This window comes from Argiope bruennichi, chromosome 11, assembly GCF_947563725.1.
Source record: "Argiope bruennichi chromosome 11, qqArgBrue1.1, whole genome shotgun sequence".
In the NCBI taxonomy this organism is placed as follows: domain Eukaryota; kingdom Metazoa; phylum Arthropoda; class Arachnida; order Araneae; family Araneidae; genus Argiope; species Argiope bruennichi.
In genome coordinates this window covers 26,609,081-26,620,818 of record NC_079161.1, presented here as the reverse complement: position 1 = coordinate 26,620,818, position 11,738 = coordinate 26,609,081, and positions in this window count along the sequence as shown.

The following is an 11,738-nucleotide window of genomic DNA, read 5'->3' as shown; positions in this document are numbered from 1 at the left end:
ATTCTGCGCATGTCGTTATGTCTGCCGATAACGTTGACACTGTTTACATTGTTGTTGACGTTGTTTAGTAAATATTAAGCTAGCCGATCAATTATTAAAAACTTCTGATTTTTTAAAAAAAGATATTATTTTGAATTATTTAATCCAAGTTTTCGTAGTTATATAATTCTATTTTTTATATTAAAGTTTTAATTAGTATTTTCAATGGAATTATTGTTTATGCAAAATTAATTAACATCGCTTTTTAATTCGTTTGGTGCCGCTTTATTCTTTCCTTTCCCATATCCCCCCACCCCCTTTTTTTTTGTCCGATGGATACATTTTGACAAATGACTATGGCAGTGTTTTTGAAAAATTACATATGTTCTTTTTTACATATTATTTAAATAGTATTGAATGTTGAATTTTATTAATATAGTTCCCCCAGTTAGTTCTTTTTAAAAATAATTATTACTCTTAGATAAGTTAATATTTTAAAGCTTACTAATGAAATTATTGTATTTTTTTTTTTCCCCTTATGTAATTACTTTTATAAATATTGAGACTTTGATGTTTTCAGTTTGCTTAGAAGAAAGAACATGAAACTCAAATTAGTATATATTGAATAAATTATGTTTGCAATTTCAAATTATGAAATATAAAAGGTATGGATACCTTTTTTTAAATCTATGCAACTTATGAATAAATAATTTCATTTTAATTTGTAGAAATCATTAACTAAAAACAAACAAATTCACGCTTTCATAATTTTTATTTATATATTATATATATATATAATATATATATATATATAGAGAGAGAGAGAGAGATAAAATATATGTGATAATTATTTGAAAAAATATGATCAAATGTATGTTTCAATGTACTCACTAATACAAAAAACTATTTACTATTTATCAACATTTATTTTTCTAGACACTTAGAAATAATATAAACACAGTATGACAAGAATGTTAATGTAAATGATGAAATCAATTTTATTCAACAAAAACATCCTAGATACTAAAGAACAGTTTTTTTTATCACTAATAAAAACATAATGTTGAACAGTATACTTTTAAAGCAGGACATTTATGAAATTTTTTTAAATGCTAAAGTTACATTGATAAAAATTATGTTGAATGAATAAACAAGAATAAGGTCATGATATATATATATATATATATATATATATACAGAGAGAGAGTGAGAGAGAGAAGTTAAATAGGATATAAAGAGGAGTCGAAAGAAACACTTTTATGCTTTCACAGAATTTTATAATTCAAAATTGATATGTTAAAGAAATAGAAAAAAAAGTGAAACATGCATGTAGCAATGAAGTTGGGAATAAAAATTATATAATAAATGCTGATATGGAAAGTGATTTTCAATGAAAAGACCTTTATTTATTAAAAATGAAATCACTGAAGTGCACAGTGTTATAACAGGATATTATGATAACAATGAATTTCAGTTTAAATACAATAAACTATTGACATTTCATTTTTAATAATAGAAAAGATGTTTGATATAAATTCACTTTGAATCCATCACAAATCTGCAAATGTAATTAGAAAACTAGTAATATTCACTTCCACCTAAGTTTAGCATTATAGCAGTTGTTATTTTTGCAATAGGAGTTTGTTTACTTACATAAATTAAATTTAGATAAGATTTTGTAAAAAAATGCAATGTAATACTCATGTAAACATTTTAAAACCTTCTAAACATATTCAAAATTATCAGAAATTTCATCAAATGTGAATGAAGTAAATTAGAAATGCACTCATGATTTTGTTTGATTGTTTTTGGTGGCAAATCGCTTACCGATTTCTTTTTCTTCGAAGAATTTTTCTAACAAATTACTGGAACAGCTATATTTAATAAATGGACACACACTGAATGAATTCTTCAAAATGATCGAAGCATATCACCGACTTCGAAGGCTTGAAAAAATCTATACCAAAGGTACCAACCATAGGCAGGATTGTTGAAAGGAAAATAAGAAAACATTTGATCATGACAGTCACACTTGTGTTTCGCATTAAAGCATCCATCAGCACACCAGTATTTCCTCTTTTAACACGTAATAAGAGGAAAGAAAATGACTCAAAAATTGTAACTGCAAATGTAAACAAAAAAATCCGCTTCATACTCGGCGGAGAACGTTAATGGCAGACTGATCGACGAGAGCGGCGCGGATGAAACTTAAATGCCATGCGCAAGAGGTACATGACATGTGACTTTTACGTCACATGAATTGACCCCATTGCTTAGTTCTTTTACATATACTTTTAAGGTTAAAAAAAAATCTATTTAGCCAATATTAGGAAAAATTTAAATTAACTATAAAAACAAAATCTAGTATTATTAAATAAATTTAAAAGTAAGTCAGAAATCAAAATTGGCCTAAGAAAATTCGGTACTTTTCAGTTAACCAGGCACAAGCGAAAAGTCGCCAGATAATTTAGACCTGCTCCCAAAAAAATGTTGCCAAAAAGGGCTGTAGAGGTTGGTTTGCATGCAAGTTGGCGCATGTCTTGGGGACGTTTGTTGGCGCAGTTCTAAATTACTTTGCTATCGAAAATTTTAAGATTATCATTCGCCAATATGGATTTTGCTGGCACTGATCTTAGGTATGATTCTGATTACCATCTCAAACACAACTACCCAAGAGTTTAAAAATCCCTTATAAAATAAAATTCTTTTCAGAACGGTGGCCATTGAATTTAATTTCTTTTCCGCTATTATCAAGCAGTGCCAAGGGCAATAATTTTCTTGATTAGCAAGTTTAAGGGAATATCTTTCATTAAAAACGACTCTCAACTATTCGGCCAATTATGATGGCAGAGCAGGACGAATAAAAAACCGGGGATCTATAAACGTTCACATTTACTGCATACCATTAGCAAAAAGCCTTTTTATTCAAAAACCAGTACTTATTTGTATTTTCTGACCTTTTGTTGCTCTCTGGTCAGTACTTTACTAATGTTTGCCATATACTGTAGCGTACATTTAAAAAAACTTATTGCTATAAAAGGAAGTTAAAGAAAAAAAAAATTATCATATACAATTTTAAACTAAATTTCATATCTAACTTTATTCCAGGTAACCAAAATTCGTATATACAGCACATTATAAATACAAACAATTTTAAAATTAATAAAACGTTTCTAAAGAATTTAAATTGATTTGGTATAAAATTAATCATAATTTACTATCAGCCACTTTTGGTGATTAGCTGGTTCCCGAGGAATTTTGATTGTATTTACTGTCAATTCAATCTCTTATACATAATGCTCATGATTCTCGCAAGATCATATTTTTAAGCATCAAATTATGACAGAAATGAAAGCCGGGTTAGTTAAATAAATTAACACCTGCTCTGTCAGTGTATATATGAACCATTCAAATAGAAATAAATTCTTTGATACAATAGCATCTAAAAACGTAATTACTCATTTCATGTTGTTGTCTTGTCCAGTAGTGCAATAGGATTAGATCTGTCCAAAAGTGGTTCAGTTTAGTTTCCTGTAAGCAGGCAACATGAACATTCATGAAGAATGGAGGTCAATTCCGCCAACTTTTTCTGTGTACCATTAATACTGAGTTGAAGAATATTCACTGTCCGCGTAGCTGATTTCTCGACGTGTCCTCGGACTGCAGAACACGACGCGTCGGCTGCCCCGTAAGCAGTAGCATTAAGACTAGACAATAATATTGCACTACTCATGGAAGAGGGGGGTTGCCAGAGCCTTCGGCGAGGTTGGACTTCTACTTGTTGATCCGCGGAAGGTTCTATTTCCCTTCTACCACCAAAAGGAAAAATTAATGGAGGCATTCCCCAATCCGCCACTTATTATTTTTCTTTGGTGAGTCTAATATACAACTTTAAATTATTGTTTTATGTTCTTTATGTATGGTAAATTAAACTAATTATAAGGGTAAACATTTTACAAACCCCGATTTGTTATTTTCATACACACCAACTATCTACTCCAAATAATATTATATTGGAATATGAGAACAGCAATTAAAAATTTATATAAATCCCATGTTTGTGTGACAAATATTATGAATACAGCCAGTGCTGTATAGAATTATTAGACTTTGATATAAATAATTGTATTTTCTCATGAAATATTTTATACTTTCACAAGAAAATTTAATAATTTTACATGTAACATACTACATTTCAAAAACCAACAATTTATTAACCCAGAGAGCAAAGTGAGGAAAAAAAAAAAAAAAAAAAACATACCTAAGTAATCTAAATGTATACAAAATACTTATTAAGGGCATATTTTAGGTTTCAATATAAATTATTTTTATTAAAATATTACATTTTTTTTATATTTAGTATGAATTAAGTTTTTCTGGTGATAAATGATAACTAGTTTTTTTCGTAAGATGAATTTAATAAATTATGAATGTTTTTCTAAGATATCGGTAAAGAACAACTCTTGAAAACAGCTGCTCAAATAAATAAATAAACAAGTTCTGAATTTTTTTAATGGTATAATATTGAAAATAATAATCATAAAATACAGAAATGACAGTGAAACACATTATCTCTTCAAGAATGCATTTATTATCTTTTCAATATCATAAATGCTTCACAGAAAAATTCATAAATAATAACTATAACAAAATCTCGACAACCATAGCATAGCATCTTTCATAACTGACATATGGCGGGGAAAAGTGCAAATATGAGGGGAGAAACACACAAAAGGTTAATCTAAGACATTTTTAACTTCCAAACATTTGATTTCATAAATAATGATGCTGCAATAAATATTCTCTTTTCTAAAGCACACATAAATAGTTATAAAAACAACTCTCTCATCAACTTTCACAAATCTTTAGTTTCTACATATATACATAAACAAATACAAGTGTTCCTCTTGTTTCACAACTGAGCATACTATTTTGAAAGTTCGATGCTAAAAATATGTAAAAGTTAAATAAGAAGACAAGTTAAAGCTGAAGGTCAAAAACAAGTCTATTTAAAGATCCAGAAAATATTTACACTAAAGATTCCTACTCAAACACTCTTAATGTATATAACTATGCATTTTCATTAAAAATAGGCATTTATTATTTTCTTCTTAACATTAAGATTTCAATTCTTTACAATGTAAATAATGATTACAATTTAATTTTAGTTATTTTATTTAATAATACAATGTGTCTCAATCTACAGATGTTTTTAAAGTCAAAATTATATACTAATTTTTAAGCTCCAACAAGTAATTTCTTGTTCAAAAACAAGAAGTTATATATTAAATAAATAAAATCATAAAGAAATTAAAAAAAATATTCTTTTTTAAAAGCACAATTTTATAAAGAATGTATAAATGCAAGAAGGAATAAGTATTGTAAGCGATGTCAAAGTGTTATCAAACTGTAGAAATAAAAAGAGAAAGTCTTAGATCACTTGTGGCAGCAAGAATTTTTTTTACAACCTAAAAATGTTTTTCATCATCATCAAAAAAAAAAAAAAAAAAAAAATTGAGGTAATGTGAATCATTTTTAATTTTTTCAAATTTTAATGTCTAACTTATTATAGACAGTGATACAATTAAGTTTAAAAGTATATGTTAAAAAATCACTCACCAACAAAAACATACACTTTTTCAAACAAAAATTTTTAATTATAATAACTGATTTTTAAATCTCATTAAATAATGAACTTGGCTATATTATATACATATGATAAATTGAAAAAGCTTGTGTTAAACAATAAGAGTAAAGCTAGGTACACCAAAACAAATCCACTTTATAAAGATATAGGCAAAACTGTCAAGCTCATTAACTATTAATAGAAGAATAAAAAGGACATATATATATATATATGTTACAAAAATGCTGTACTCAGCAATATGTGAATAACATCAGTTTTTTTTTTAAATACATGCTTTCAATCATTGTAAGCATTAATTGTGAAAAATTTAGCTTTACATCGTTTTTAGTGAAAACAGGCCCATATAGGGTATATATCGACATGGATTCACCGCTATTAATTTATGAACAATAGCTGCCTCATATATAAAATCGGAATGCTTCACATACAATATGGAATGCCATTTTAATATAATTATATTTCTGCTTTCACCACATTTTTTATTGAATATTGAATTTTTTATTGAATCACATATAAAAATGGAATGCTTCACATACAATTTTGAATGCTATTTTAATATAATTACAATTCTGCTTTCACTGCATTTTCTTTTATTAAATTAAGTTGATTCAAGATGACTATTTCAAGCTTCTGTCTATTAGTGTTATATATGAAATTCCTACTTAGATGTTCCCATATAACCCTGCTTGATTATGGTATTTTGAACCATTGTCCATTATGACATACAAGACATAATGGTTTTGAACCATTATGTAAAATCTTGTATACTATTTGAGTGATTAATAGCTTAGGAGCATTCTTTAGCATAAGAAATAGAATTTCTTATGTTCAATTTTCTTTAAGTCTGCACAAATTCCAACAATATTAAGAAATAAAATACAAATAATGAATGATGAGTAGGAACCTTATTAAAACAGGAAAACAAAAATAAACATCTCTTTATGCATAAAAATGAGCAAACATGATTGACTAGATGCAAAAAGGTATATAAAAAATAACAATCATTATAAGTTATACAATATGTAATATAAGGAGTAGAACACATCCCTTTATTCTTCTCCAATCTTTGTTTTATAACCCAAAATATACAATCAAGAATGGGCTAATGTAAAAAAACACACACCAGAAATTTGAGAAATGGACTAGAATTATCATTCTATTTCAGAAAAGGATGTGTTATATCCATATGCACACTATAACACAGATGTAAAAAAAAAGCAACAAATACAAAAAGAATGCAATCTGGTTTATACTAAAGTATTTTTCAAACCTTCATATTTATTTTAAGATAACACTTTCATGAAGATACTTTTCTCTAAAAATAATCTTGGGGTGAGCTATTTAGACATTATTGACACATAACAGTGGAATGCCAGAGAGAGAATGTTAAAGAAAAAAAAAAGAAAAAAAAAAAAAGACACCATTAAGTTTAATTAAATGCTGTTTTATTTTAAAAATACATTATCAGCCAGTGGACCACTTTCATGCAATATCCATATATTTGTATAAATTGGTGAATGGATTAACATTATGTGTATTATGTTTATGAAGATATTAGTTGTGGTGGTATTTACTAAAAAGGAATTTTAGGGGAAAAAATTTTTTATCTTCTTTTTAATCTGAAGTGAACTAAGCATCTTTAGATTATATTTATTACTGAATGTTAACAATAAATGTTTAAGCCATCATATAGGCATATTTTGTTCAATTCAATACCTTAAATAATTGTTTCACCTTATAAATATTTGTTAAACCATTTGATACAAACAAATTTTGTCACAAAACCATAACATTCCATGCCTAATGACTTTGGCTCATAATGTATTAATATATAAAATAAAACTAATCATAATTTTAATCTAATCTTTAAAATCAAAGACTAATCCTAATTTCTTTTGATAAAGCAATGAATTCTTTGAAGGAATAAATTCTATTATACCTTATCATAAGAAATGTTTCAATTAAAGGAGTTACTTTTGAGATTTTCTTTACTGAAAAAAATACACAAAAATTTGTCCCCCAAAAATAATTTTAATTAAAAAAAAAGAAGAATAAAAAGAACCCCCCTTTTTTTAATAAAAAGTTCAAAATCTTTCTAAAATGAAGCAAACTTAATTGAAGATTTAAATTCAATGTTGTAACAGAATATTTTTAAATAATTTTTACAACAAATAAACATATCAATGTAAACCAGATTAAATAAAATTTGTAATATTTCTCTATAGCAATATTATACTATAAACTTCTAAAGAAAAGCCTTCAATGTGTGCATCAAAAAATATTTTGAAGTAGCACAATGAATGTAATTGCACTCGGATTTCTCTTTTAAGCACCAGAACTTTTATGCGGAAAAGCCCGCACATTTATTAGAGTTTGTTCACAAACCTAATTTTGGAAAAACCTGCTTTGAGTAAGATAATTTTTCAATATTTTAAGAGGATTTTGAAATTCTAATTTTGCATATAACAATATATAGCAATTAAATATTCAAAATATCAGTATGATAAAAATAAAATATGAAACATCATTTTGTGAATTCTTTTACTTATTAAATATTTGAAACAAACAAACAAAATAAAAAGGAAGGATAAACTGATTTTTAAACAGAAATAATTAATTCAATCAAAGATATAAATATAAAAAAAACCGAATGGATTTTTTATCACTTGCTTTTGCAATATTTAATTATTTAAATTGTGCTGATGTAGCATTTTTAACTATTTTTTTTCTTTTACAATTTTTGCAAAGATTTTTAATTTGTATTTTTGATAAGATTTAAATAAATTTTTACTTGTTAAATATTGATATTCATAAAAGAAGTTAATATCTCCAGTTTCAGTTAATTATTGTAGAAATATAGTCAGTTTTCTAAAATTAGGCTTCCACTGTCAACAAACTCTAAAATTCAGGACACTTTCAGGTTGAAAAAAATGGGTTACATAGTGGCTTTGAGATGGATAAATATAATCTCGTACTGTACACAAGATATATATACAATCTCTGTTACAGCATAAGTACAAGCAAAATTGTACTAAGTTATGTAAACTTCCAAGAACCATAAAATAAAATAAAAGCCTTACAGTATGATCCAGAAGAAATATTGATAGAGGTTTTTGCAAGTGGCTGTCCTAATAGATTTTACATAGCACATCACAAAATCAAATAAAATTAATAAAATTATTCTTTTATTTTAGAAAAAAACCCAAACCAAACAAGCAACTGATTCATATATGATCAGTTGATACAATGAAATTCAGAGAAGTAAAATCATTTAAACAATTATTAAAAAGCTAATTTTTCAAACATTATTAATAATAATATAAATATGAAATAATACCTTTAATTTGCTTTCACAAACCCCAATCTTATAATTATCTTTTATATTCAGATCTGTCAATAATTACAACCAAATATAAAAATTACATCTAACAAAATTTGAGGCATTATATTCAACAAAATAAGCTCATAATGAATTGTAAGAATTTCAGCATTTAAATGTAGTAGCTCATATGAATTCTTTTAGAAAAAAATTATAGTAAATTTTTGCAAAAATAAATTAGCCTTTTTTCTTTGTAATTATAAGGAATGTAAAAATAATGCAGCATTTTTTTTTAGTATCACAAATAATTAGAAATTGAAAGAACATTTTTGTGTGAAATTGTATGAAACCTTGTCATGTCCTAAATTCACAAGTGAATATGGATATACTTAAACACATGAAGCATTCTCTTTTCATTTCAGAATACTTAGTTTTAAAGAAAAGAAGGTCAACATTTTATTGTTATCTGGAATTCTTGACAATTTTTTTTCCCAATTAATAATGAATAATTTAACAACTGCATAACAAAATTATTTTCTTAACACATTTTCTTTATCTTGAAAAATGAAAATTTTCAATAGAAGTTTTAAATTAAATTGCTATTTTTAATTTATTAATTTTATTAAAAAAACTTCAACAGTAATGTTTCTGTTTTTCCTTAAATTTTTTTCTACTATATACTTCTGCTGAAAAAACGCACAAAGTAGATTAAATGTAAAATCACATTTAATAAAAAATTATCTTCTAAAAGAAAACAATGTTTTTTGTATGCTACTACATTTAAGTTATAACTTCTTTCCATTTTGTTAGAATAAATTACATCTCAAATACAAGTCTTGTGAATTGGTGTTTCAAAATCCACTCCTTTCAAATGCACTTTCTTGGAAAAATATGTCAAGAGTGTTCACTACCATTAAACAACAACCAAAACAAAATGCTTTACAATTAAATTAAATATGTCAAGAGTGTTCACTACCATTAAACAACAACCAAAACAAAATGCTTCACAATTAAATTAACAGCATAGAATAATCACTATTTTAATTTACTTAAACAATTTTCAATATCTAAAAGAAGAGAATAAATAAAGATGTTTACAAGGTCAGAAATGCAGAAGATATCACTTGAAGTTGACATGCTAGTTAGTTAGTTAGTTTTTTTCTGATTTTGATATGTTTAAGATTAATGGAGTTATAACACTGAGAGAGGGAAAAGTCAATATTAATGATTAAAACATGATATCAAAATGTGATTTTATTTTGCAGATTCTCTAATTATTTTTTGATAGCTTGCTATTTATTCTAGAAGTCTACTTTAATTCATGGCAAAATAATTAATTTTTAAACCATTAGAAATAAGGATAGGACATAAATGAAAAGATTTTTAAATGACAAAAAATTATATTTCACATTCTTTTGCAATTTTTTGATTCCATTAGGTATATTTAGTAAACTTTTCTAAGAATTCTAATATTTTTTTTTAAAAATGACTTTAATGCTTCTGCAATTTAAACTCACTCAAGTTATGAAGTTTTAAAACATTGCTATTAGTGAAGATTTTAGATACGTTGAAAGCACCTAAAGAAAGATTATCCAATCAATGAATTTGTTTGCTTGAAGCAACTATTGATTATTTCAATATAATAAAATTCGAAGCATCATAACTCCATCAAATTTGAATTCAGATAAGTGGATATTTTTTTTTGTTTCTGTTGAAAATATTAGTGCACCAAGAATATTTTAATAAATATGACAAACAGGACCATGGAATAACAAATCTTGCAATCGTAATTTTTTCAGCAGTATATTAATTTAATTTAGTAACATAAAATATAATTCTTCACATTTTTTAGATAATTTTTCCAATTGGAAGCATATGCTTTTCTCTAGCACATTAGGCATGCATTAACTTTTGGGATACAATTAGAGTGCACATTATGTACATAGTATTCTCACTTTTTAGTAGCAGAAATAATTGATTTTTCCATTTTTTCTTTCTTTTCTATGAAGGTAAGCATACACTAGAATTTCTATTCAAACAAAATATTTTCTTTTTTAATCTACTAATGTTTTTCTAAACATGCAACTTATTCTTTTTTTGGAATGTAATAATGAATGTTTCTTTCACATACAAATGAAGGGGGGAAAAATACACAAATAATATAAATCCATTGTTACATTTCACATGAATATGTAATAACTGCTCTTATTATAGAGTAAAGAAATTAAAAGAATTCCAATCTGATTATCAAACCATAGTTATTACACTAACAAAATTATCCAATGTATTTGATTTTGATAAAAATGCTAAAATAATGATATATATATTTGTCAAATTCAAAATGTACATAAAATTGTCACAAAGCTTTTGATCATGTAGATGTAAAATAAAACGTTCATCTAAAAATGAAAAAAATATACAAAAATATTACATTGATTAGTTTACCCGCATTATATTGAATGTAATAATAAATTAGGAGGTAAAAAGAGTTGAAGATGATCAAATATTTTTGAAAAAAAAATTAAGGCAATTAATGTTATTATTAATAGAACCATCAATGTTTTGTCAGATTTCAGATTAGAAGCTCTCAAGAGCACCTGAACTTAATAGGACCACAGGTTATTTAAAAAGCTATTAGCCTAGCTGCTAAAAAAATAGATAAAAGGGAAAAATTTCTGAATTATAAAATATAAGTTTGCAACGTCTGATTACATAGAAATACTAAAACTCTTATTAGATAAATTAAAATACAATTAATTAATTATTATTTATAATATATTAGAATATTAATTA